The sequence below is a fragment of the Mastomys coucha genome, unplaced genomic scaffold (assembly GCF_008632895.1).
Source record: "Mastomys coucha isolate ucsf_1 unplaced genomic scaffold, UCSF_Mcou_1 pScaffold16, whole genome shotgun sequence".
Lineage (NCBI taxonomy): Eukaryota > Metazoa > Chordata > Mammalia > Rodentia > Muridae > Mastomys > Mastomys coucha.
In genome coordinates, this window is record NW_022196898.1 from 93,768,421 (window position 1) to 93,777,820 (window position 9,400).

General features: G+C 48.8%; 1 protein-coding gene across 7 annotated transcripts in view; it reads left to right on the top strand.

Moving 5' to 3' along the window:
• The first annotated feature begins 672 nt into the window (after window positions 1–672).
• Ssx2ip (SSX family member 2 interacting protein) overlaps window positions 673–9,400 on the top strand; it is a 38,781-nt gene continuing 30,053 nt past the window's right edge. For 3 of the 7 annotated variants that reach the window (XM_031375763.1, XM_031375766.1, XM_031375767.1), the window contains exon 1: window positions 816–949. The gene's annotated coding sequence lies outside the window, so the exon portion shown is untranslated. The other 4 variants (XM_031375764.1, XM_031375768.1, XM_031375769.1 and 1 more) reach the window with 4 other exon arrangements.

Sequence of the window (9,400 nt, forward strand, 5' to 3'; positions counted from 1 at the left end):
TTTGTATGCACCGAACGGGCCTAGGGAGTTTTTCATCAACTTCTAGTTCACAAGTATTTTTTTTCCCCAGTTTCCCTTTTCAGCTGTCTCCTCCCTAGGTCCATTTCTTTGCCTTAGTTTTATTTGCTGCCTGAGCTTTACTCATAACGCCCAGGGCTGCCAATGACCTTGAACTTCATTTGTGCTGGATCACAGACCTGCACCCTCACAAGCGTTGTGTGCAGCCCTGAGGAATGAACTCGGGGTTTCACGCCTACAACCCCGGCCCTGGTTTTACACGGATTTTTGTGCTGATTCCCAAAGCCACTACCTTCCCTCTCCAGGGCCTGACCTAATTCTGGATGCCCTTTGGTGTCTCTCCGTTCTGGGGAGCGCACCTGGTTCTCCTGGGAGCGTTGGGGTGCAGGGTGGCTTCGGAGGCCCGGCTCTAAAGCGGCCGGGACCCTCCCCCGGTCCCCGCGGAGGGCTGGGGGTGGGGAGCAGCGGCCGGGTGAACCGGGGTGTAACAGGTGCGGTGGCCGCAGCTGCGCGGGGGAGAGCGGCTCGGCGTCTGCTGGGGGCTGTCGGAGGCTACCTCTCGCCGGACCAATGCGGGCCGCGCTTGTTCGTTGCCTGGCAACCGGCGGAGCCAATGGGCGGCGCCAGCGCGGGGCGGGGTGGGATGGGCGGCCGCCGAGGCGAGCAGCGAGAGGCGGGCCGGGCTCACCGGGCGGGCTGGAGGCTGCGCGGAGCCGCTGCGTGCCGCCGCGGGTGCGGGCCCGCGGGCTGCGGGAGGCGTGAGGCGCTCCCGGTGCCGTGACGGTGAGCGGCGGGATTGTGACGCGCAGCCGGGGAGGGCACCGGGCTGGACGTGGGCGCAGGCACCGGGGCCGGCTCTGGGCGGGCTCGTCGCGGCCGTTGCAGCGGTTGGAGAGCGTTGCTGCTCGCCGCCTGCAGCGGGAAGTGCGAGGTAGGTGCTGGGGAGCCCCCGCGCCCTTGCGGGGTGCGGCGCGGGCACGCGCGGGGTCCCCTCCGGCCCGCACGGGCTCGGCGACTCCTCCGAGGCTGCGGCAGGACTTAGCAAGTGGGGTCCGCCGCCGCCGCCGCCGCCGCAGGGGTCCAGCCCCGCGTTCAGGGGAAGAACTTACATCATCGCAGGGGTAGGCTTGTTTGAGAAATCATTTGGCCTCGAATTTTCCAGTGGTGTGCAGTGAGTGAATGGTGAGCTCTGTCTGGTCAGCACGTATTTATTTCTCCTAGTGCAGATTGCTGGGTTATGCAAGCCACCTGGGCCCAGGAAATAAAACTTGCAGAATAATTTCCCATCAGCACCAGTAGAGGAATCTTTTCATCAACACTCACAGCTCAGGCTCCTTAGCCCTGCGTTGTCAGATTCATAGCCGGCAACGCTTGATGCTTGTGAGAACTGGGAGTTCCTTCTAGCATCCAGACGGCGTGAAAGGTGGAGCGCAAGGATGAGAGCCTTCTGGATTTGATATTTGCTTTTATTTAGATTAGAGTCCAGGCCTGGAGCCAGCTGAAAATAGTGCTGCCATGGAGCCCTCAAGGTTCTGGAAGAAAATCTTTCTCGCCCATAATTTGGTCGTGAACGGAAAGGTCTATATATGATGCGGCACATTTGCAAGGCTGGATAAAATTTGAAACCCTCGATCCAGCTTGCAAAACTTAATCCATCCAGTCTCCTTATTCCCCAAGAGCCCGTGGGCCCAGGAAGCTTAGAGTGTTCATTCAAACTAAACAAGAAAAGCTGTGCTCCAGTCGCTTTGTCGTGCCTGGTGTGCATGAAAGTTCCTCTCACAGAGTGGGTCTCTGAGAGCAGGATTAGGAATGGATAGAATTCAAACCAGGGTGACTGCCGGGCCCCTACAGCCTGCCATTTTACACCCTTCCTGTACTCCTTGTTCTCCATCTGTACAGGGAAGATAATAGGTCCAGGGATTAAGTAACCGGGCTGAAGCAGCTTGGAGATAACTGCTGAGGCCGGGTCGCTCCAGGATGAAATGTGAAGCTCTCTCCATGACACACTGGGCCTTTTGACAAGACTTAAGTCCACAGCATCCTAGACTTGCTCGGGCAGGTGCACACGACATGGAAAAGTTACCTGTTGGTGTTAGCCCAGAGGCCTCCAACCCAGCCCAGTCAAATTTTGTACTTGGGTTCTCTTAAAACTGAAAACTGGACAAACCAGCTTGTTGGCCCAAACCGGTGAGGATACAGATTTTGTGAATGTATCCTCACTTAGCATTCAGCTAGAGAGAGGGGGTGGAGGGAGGGAGGGAAGTGGGTTGGGGGCTAGAAAACACTTTCCACAGTGATTTGAATTCATGTTTACATTGGAGCAGTTAGCTTACCATGGCTGCTCCTGCCTTTATCCCAGCTACCTGGGAGGCTCAGCTAGGGGGATAGCTTGAGTTTAGGAGTTCCAGACAAAGAGCAGCATACAGATTCTACTTAAAAACAAACAAGCCTGGCGCAAGCCTTAATCCCAGCACTTGGGAGGCAGAGGCAGGCAGATTTCTGAGTTCAAGGCCAGCCTGGTCTACAGAGTGAGTTCCAGGACAGCCAGGGCTACACAGAGGAACCCTGTGTCGAAAAACAAACAAACAAAAAAACCCCACAACAAACACCCTTTGATTCTGAATGCCCTCACAGATTCTATGGGGAAGCAGACCCAGGGCCATGCACATGTTAGGCAAGTGTGTTGCTGAGCAGTGAAACACAGTGCACCTTTCTTTCAAGGCAAGGTTGCCTTGTTACCAGCTTGCCCAAGAACTTGAACTTGCAGTTTTCAGCCTCCCAGAAGCCGGGCTCACAGCCCTGGGTTTCCAAGCTCAGTTTCAAAAGCGATCTTTAGTGAGAGCATCCTGCATCTTTCACAATAGCTGTGAACTCGCCTTGTTGGCTTAGCCATTTCTTCACAACGAGGCTGTGGGAGTCTGTTCTGGGTCTTGGGGAATTATGGTTAGGTGGTTATAAGCATACATCTTACCTTAAATTCATGAGCTTATAGGATGAGATAGTAAGAAGTACACCATCCATTGTTAGCAATGGAAAAACCTAGATTTATTCCATGAGATGCTGGTCAATATTTTGTGTAATGTAGGAGCAGATTTATTGTTTGTTAATGTATTCCTTCAGTAAACATGTATTATGAGACACTCAGCTGCTACTTGCCAGATCTAAGGATAAAAAGATGTGTTGCTCTTTTTTAATATTTTGTAGTTAGGGGATTTTGTGTGGAGAAGGGGAGAACTGCAAATGTGGAGGGCTTTCGGAAAGAAGGCCTTCAGCTGTGTCCTGCCAGGCGCTCGCCAAGCAGCTGGTGCGTGCACTGCGGAGCAGAGCAGGTGCAGGTTACAGGTGGCTGGTGTCCTCTGGAGCCGCTGGAGCTGCTTCCGGGACAGGCAGTAAGAAAAGCGCCCTGAACCTTGACCAGGGGGCAATAAGGAATATCTAAACGGTTTGTTGGGGATTATGTCTGCCCCAGTTAATAATTTGCTTCATCCATGGGGCTCTGGACCTTGATGGTCTGCATAATGCCTGAAAGCTTTTCACCAGGCACTTAATTGAAACTGACAGGAGCCTTGGAAGTGCAGCAGTGGCTGTCTCAGCAGGTCTTTGTTGAGTTGTCTTCTGTGCCAGGACTGAAAACGCAGTGGAGATGCCACCACCAGAGAAACCAGTCATGGCCCAGGACAGACCCTGAGGGATGGGAAGCCCCAAAATGTCAGGCGGAACCAGTGTGGGATTCAGAGATGAGACGCTGGAATCAATAGCAAGTCTTAATGGAAACCAGACAGGATTGTCTGACTACAGTTATGAAGGTGTGCAGCTGCGCGCATCTCCTTCCTTCAGTCTCCCAAGTCAGGTGCTCCATCCATCACCACGGGGCTTGCCTGTTTGTAATGGAGGAGGGATGCTAATACTGTGACCTACTTCCTGTTGCAATCAGTTGTGTTGATCACATACATGTGCCCTGGTAATACCTCTATCCATGTGATAATGTTTGTGATTAGCCAGGCCTGGTGGCACATGTAAAATCCTGGCACTCTGGAGGTCAGAAAGATGGATTCCAAGTTTAAGGCCATCCTGGGCTACTCAGAAATCCCTGTCTCAAAACCAAAGCAAAAAACTATAAACAAGCTGATAAAAAGCTCTAATTGAGGGAGCAGGTCTCAGACAGGATAAAAGCTGTACTGGCTGGTTTTGTGTGTCAACTTGACACAGGCTGGAGTTATCACAGAAGGGAGCTTCAGTTGGGGAAGTGCCTCCATGAGGTCCAGCTGTGGGGCATTTTCTCAATTAGTGATCAAGGGGGTAGGGCCCCTTGTGGGTGGTGCCATCCCTGGGCTGGTGGTCCTGGGTTCTATAAGAGAGCAGGCTGAGCAAGCCAGGGGAAGCAAGCCAGTAAAGAACATCCCTCCATGGCCTCTGCATCAGCTCCTGCTTCCTGACCTGCTTGAGTTCCAGTCCTGACTTCCTTTGGTGATCAACAGCAATGTGGAAGTAAGCCAAATAAACCCTTTCCTCCCCAACTTGCTTCTTGGTCATGATGTTTGTGCAGGAATAGAAACCCTGACTAAGACAAAGGCCTTTGGCTCATCCATGTGCTGGTGTACCTAGAATGTGACTCCACACAAATCAAAAGTTACTGAATTAGGACATGTGGGTGAAGTTTCTTGAGTTTTGTTTGTTTTTGTTTCATGTAACTAGAGTGTGTGGCTCTCATGGGTGAATTTTGTGGATGATAATTTCATTTCACAATGTCAAAAGGTTGGCTGTGTCTGCCATCAACTGCAGCCTCCATTGAGCACTTCTGTAAGTGTCCCGGTGTGCTCTGCCCTGACCTTGTCTCTACATTTACCCAAGTCCAGTTTCATTAACCTTACTTGTCTGCCCTGCGTGACACTGGGCCTAGTACCACACACAGGCTTTTACTTGAGAGAACACGCCTTTTCTACCCACCTCCTGATATCTCTGTCCTCTGAGTGCACTTCCTCCAAGATGCCCACCATGACCACACACTACTTCGTTTGCCATGTCATTCTTGAGGCTTTTTTTTTTTTTAATAAAAGTAACGTGAGCTTCTTATATAATGAAAATTGGAGGCCGTGCAGTGGTGGCATACACCTTTAATCCTATCACTTGGGAGGCAGAAGCAGGTGGATTTCTGAGTTCAAGGTCAGAGGTCTACAGAGTGAGTTCTAGGACAGCCATGGCTATATAGAGAAACTCTGTCTCGAAACAAAACAAAGCAAACAAAAAAACCAAAAAAAGAAAAAAAACCAAACAAACAAAAAAGAAAAGAAAATTGGACCTGGGTATTGAAGTGGAAACTTTTTTAGTTTTTCAAGACAGGGTTTCTCTGTGTAGCCCTGGCTGTCCTGGAACTCATTGTATAGACCAGGCTGGCCTCGAACTCAGGAGAGTCAGTTGTGTTGGAAGGTGTTTTGCTGGGGCAAACATGTTTAGCTGAAATGGACACAGGTGAGAGGCTAGGGCAGGCTCGTGAAGGAAAGTTTAGCTGAAGCAGACACAGGAGAAAGGATGTTCTGCTAAAGCAAGCACATGAAAGGACGTGATGAGGGATTCTTTGCTAAAAGCATGCATGTATTGATTCACCTTACATTGTGTAGTTGAGTTGCATTTGTCAGGACTCCAAAAACCTTCTGATGGTGTGCTGCAGTTTCTTCCATGAACTTGGGCTGATTGGCAGAGTGATGTCAGCTGAGGCAAGACCTGTGGAGGACGCGTGATGTTTGGAGAGAGTATAAAAAGGACTCGACAGACAGTGACAGAGGCCGAGTTAGGCTTGCTTATAGAGCTAGCTGTGCAGCGCTTGTGGGTCTAACATCTTTGCTGATCTTCTTTTGGATAAGAGAGGCACAGCTGAGAACTTCTGGCATTTCTCCCTGGCCTCTCTCTCCTGGCTAGTGCGGAGTCTGAGGCCTGGCTGTCTCTGCTAGGTAGTGCCACTGCTGCTGATACGGGTTTGTCTTCCGACTCTGCCATATTGTACTTGTGTATCCCTAAATGTTTGAGAATGGATTGAGCTGCCACTGCTGACCTGGAAACTGAACTGCCAATTTCCAGACAACACAAACGGAAGTTGCTCCAAAGAACCTTCCTAAACAGGTCCACTTCCCCGTATCCTTTCTTTTCCACCACCTCTGGTGGGTAGTAGGCTAAAAGGGAAGTTAAAGTGTTTAAGAACCATCATTAAAAATAGGATTTGAAAAAGTTAAAGTTACAGGGTATGGTGGTGCACGCCTTTAATCTCAGCACTCTAAAGACTCAAGCTGGTAGGTCTCTGTAGATCAGGCCAGCCTGGGCTACAGGGTGAGTTCCAGGAAAGCCAGGGCTACACAGAGAAACCCTGACTCAAACAAACAAACAAAAACTTTAATTTTTTCTTATTTTAGTTCCTGGAATACAGTGAGCAGTAAAAAGTACTGGGGCTGCTAAAAATAAAACTTACTTTAGAAATGTTAAGTTTGAAGGAAACCTGCAAAATAATGCTTTAAGAGAATTCCAGGAGCAAACGTAAGTTTTAGTTCTGTAATGTTCTCATGGTCCGTGGATTCGTAGGCTCCTGTCGGGTACTGACTACTTAACGTAATAGAATGTTCTCTTAGTCTTGGTTTTGGTTCTCCCCAGCTAGAAGACAGCACCTTGAGTACTGCTCTCCTTTATGGAAAAGCCCTGTCTGTCAGATCTAGAAGTAAAAGGGGCGACAGCGTCTTAGCCATGGCTATGGAGGGAGGAGCCGTGTTAGCCTGTGATGAAGAGACAGTTCTCAGGCTTCCACCATTCGCTCAGTGCTTGCCGAGTCAGGGCCTAGTGTACTGTACCTTGTGTTTTCCTCCTCCCAGATGTGGAGCTGTAGATAAACTGTCTCTTAGGTTCTTCCATCAACAGAATAGGGCTGTATCCACCCATTCCTTTCCTACAGCCATTTATGGAGTAAAAGACATAGCCAATGAGCTACATGTGGCCTGTGGTGGATGCTGGAAATGTCACTGTCTCCCTTGCTAGCCTTACACATCAGATGGCACATGTATTCTTGATTTTCACATCGCTGATCTTTTGCCAGTCTATGGATAGCTTCATAGATCTGTAAACTGTAACCAGAGCAACTGGTCTCTATACTTTCAGGGAGGACATAAAACAATTGAGTCCCAGGACCCTTGGCTCATTGTGCCCCATGGCTAGAAGGACTGAAAGAATTTAAAATATTTTTTTAAATGTGACTAATGGTATACATTTTTAAAAGTTTATAAAGGATTTTAACTACAAATAATTAGCTAGCTTGGATTCCTTGGTTCACCACACATTCTGTGTATGTGTAGATGCCCTCGAGTGCATGTATGTTTATGTGTTTGCATGTGGGTCACGTGGGCATGGGTGAATGCATGGGCAGCACCCATGTGGAAGGTAAGAGAACGACCTCGTTGTGAGTCCTTAGGTGCCTCCCACCATTTGCTTGAGAGAGTCCGTTACTGGCCTGGGACTCTGCCACATATTGAAAGAACTAAAGAGACAGATTACATATGTCATCTACATATTAATCTACAGCTACAAGCCTGGAGGAAAAAAAAAGTGTGCCAGAGATCCTGACACAGCCTTATACACTTTTTTAAAATTTATTTTATGCATATGCGTGCACCACCACAGTTACTCTCTTCAGACAGACCAGAAGAGGGCACCAGACCCCACTACTGATGGTTGTGAGCCACCATGTGGTTGCTGGGAATTGAACTCAGGACCTCTGGAAGTTGGAGCTCTTAACTGCTGAGCCATCTCTCCAGCCCTGCCTTATACACTCTTAACTCAATATATCTGAGTGAAGGATGGGAATTCTCTCAGCTTGCCTTAACATTATTAAATAACATGGCTAATGATAGGGTACTTGTGACTGTCCATGGATTTGCCTGTCTCTGCCTCCTGTCTCCCAGCATCTGGCTTTTCCATGGGTTCCTGGGATCCAAACTCAGGTCCTTGGGCCCGTGAGACAGGCAGTTTGCTGGCTGAGTCCTTTCTCAGCTCTCATCACATAGTCCATTGTGAATTGGTTTTATTTACTAGAATAGTAAAACATGTAATGCAAAAGGGGACTTTGATAGTAACCTCTATATAACTGTATGTAGACTCCTCTGTCCCCTTTCTGTAAGGCAATGATCGATGAATCCTCTATTATTCTTGTGTCTTAAAATACAGATTTATCACATTTGTTTTTCATAGATGCATAATTTAAAACCATGTGTTAAATGTCCTGTCTCTTGGAACAATCTTTCTGTTGTGTGTCCTTATAATTCATCTGTTGTGTGTCACTAGGTTTCCAATTGCTGCACAACCGCCCATTGGGAATGAGTGAGCGCTTGGGTTGTGGCAGGGTTATACCCTGTGCCCCTGCCTGCTGTTATGAAGTACTCTGCTGCCCCCAGACCTGCCTCCCAGAGTACATGTGTGCAGCGCAGTCTCGCCTACTGCAGCAACACTCAGCGTGTGAGGGCCATGCTTCAGCAGGCAGGGCTCAGCTACCTGTGCTAGAAAGAAAGGAGTTTCCTCCTGCCTCATCTAACTAGGGCATCACTGAAATCGTGTCTTTGAGATTTTATCATAATTTGCATATCCACACTATTTTATTCAGCCTTTGCCCAGTTGGGAGATATGATTAGAATCCTGTCTTTGGTGGCGTTCACAGAGGAAGAGATTGCTCTGCTGGGCCAGATGGCCAAGAGAGTAGCTCTGTGGGCTGGGGCTGGAATCCTGGCTCAGCTCCTGCTCCTCATTAGCCCTGTGACCCTGCCTGCATTACTGCATCACTGTTACATCTGCCTTCATTGTCTTACCAGGAAAGTAATTAGTACTGTACACAGGGATGTAGTGAGGTGGGCTTGGCAATCTTGAAGCTTTAGACCAGTGTCCTGTACTCTGGTTATACTTGGCTCGGTTTTGCACCTCTTGTTAAGTACCAGCACCCGTCTTAAGAAATAGATACTGTGGCCCTATCATGTAGGGGAGGAGATCAGATGGGAGAGATGGTTTGTGGGAAGTGACTTAGGCAGAATAGGATCCCAGACATGTGACCAGGCAAGGAGGCCCCCATAGTCTACCCTGCATTCTCTAACCGAAAACCTTCAAGCTAGTCCTAAACTCAACATGAAGGCAAATTAATAAGGTGATGACAGGTTTTAAGTTTGGCCCTTGTTGTATGGAGTAGTATTTTCTTTATGAAGAGTGTGTGCCTGTTTACGAACTGCGTGTCTCATGCTCCACCATGTTCATAGCAGCCTTATTTATAATAGCCAGAAACTGGAAACAACCCAAACGTCCCTCAACAGAGGAGTGGATACAGAAATTGTAGTACATCTACACAATGGAGTACTACTCAGCTATT